This window comes from Arachis ipaensis, chromosome B06 (genome assembly GCF_000816755.2).
Source record: "Arachis ipaensis cultivar K30076 chromosome B06, Araip1.1, whole genome shotgun sequence".
NCBI lineage: Eukaryota > Viridiplantae > Streptophyta > Magnoliopsida > Fabales > Fabaceae > Arachis > Arachis ipaensis.
This window is the reverse complement of record NC_029790.2, coordinates 116959342-116960555: the sequence shown is the minus strand read 5'-3', so window position 1 is coordinate 116960555 and position 1214 is coordinate 116959342. Positions and strand designations below refer to the sequence as shown.

General features: G+C 26.6%; 1 protein-coding gene across 1 annotated transcript in view; it reads left to right on the top strand.

The window, feature by feature from the left end:
* Positions 1-1214, top strand: part of LOC107604854 (secoisolariciresinol dehydrogenase) — an 11499-nt gene that overhangs the window by 1092 nt on the left and 9193 nt on the right. The window lies entirely within an intron of this gene.

The following is a 1214-nucleotide window of genomic DNA, read 5'->3' as shown; positions in this document are numbered from 1 at the left end:
TAAACGGTAATACTAAAAAAAATTTCAGTCTATACAGTTTAAACTTGTTTTATTTATTTAATATTTATTTATTACAACATATATTAAAAAAAACTAAAAGTAATAAGTTTTGACCGAAATATTTTTTTGTTATCAAATATTCCGTTAACTAAAATACTGTAAAACCAACATGGAAAATCTATCATCATTATTTTAGGTAGCGTTTGAAAGAAAGACAAACACAGAGAGACAGATATTGAAAGATAGAGATTGAAATAAGTCTCGGTATTGTATTTGGTGTAATGTGGAAGACAAAGATTAAAATAAGAACGAAACTCTAATTTAATTTACACAAAGGATAAAGTTAGAATTAATTAATTGAAATGGGATATTTTAAGTAAAAAATATTATTAAAGTTTTAGTCTCTATCTCCAAAAATTTCAGTCGCCTGTGTCTCCACTTTTTAAAGGTATTGAAATATTAAAATTTTAGAGACAGAGATTGAAAATTTTAGTACCAATCTCCGCGCTAACAAACATGATACTGAATCACAGTCTTTCAGTCTCCATCCCAATATCTCAAAACAAACACTACCTTAAAGATTTTGTTAACATGTGTAATATTACTATTAGTAAAAAAATTTAAATTTTTACTATTATTCAGTAGCGTTGACAATGCGAAAAGCAAAAGCCGTTGAAGAATTCATACATATAGTTTAGTGCAGTTTAATATTGTGACTTGAATTGATGAAGTTAATATATAGCGACATAGAAATTTATTTAAAGAATGGGAAACAGAATTTGCGTGAAGCACATGCATCAAATTGTGCTATTTGCTGCCTCCAATTTGCATGTTCTCGTGCTGCTCATCTACCAAACACAAACAGCTCTCCTCTCATCTAATTGTCCAATTAATTCTTTTTCAAAACGTGTTACTTACTTAATAACTCATTCTTGTAGATTCTCTCCAACTAAACATGAAGCATAATAATACAAAATACAAATGTATACTTATGTAAAAACAAATCCCAAACCCTTTTTGTATATTAGTTAGACTAAAAAATGCGGATGCTTTTCGAAATTATTGTATCCGTGTATCAGATACATTTTAGATATAATATTTATTCGAAATTCATTTGCTATGAGTGTTTTTTTTTATCCAATTTGTCTTAATAAAAATTAAATAATATTTTTTTAGACATATTTATACACATTTAAATACTATTACGTATCAAT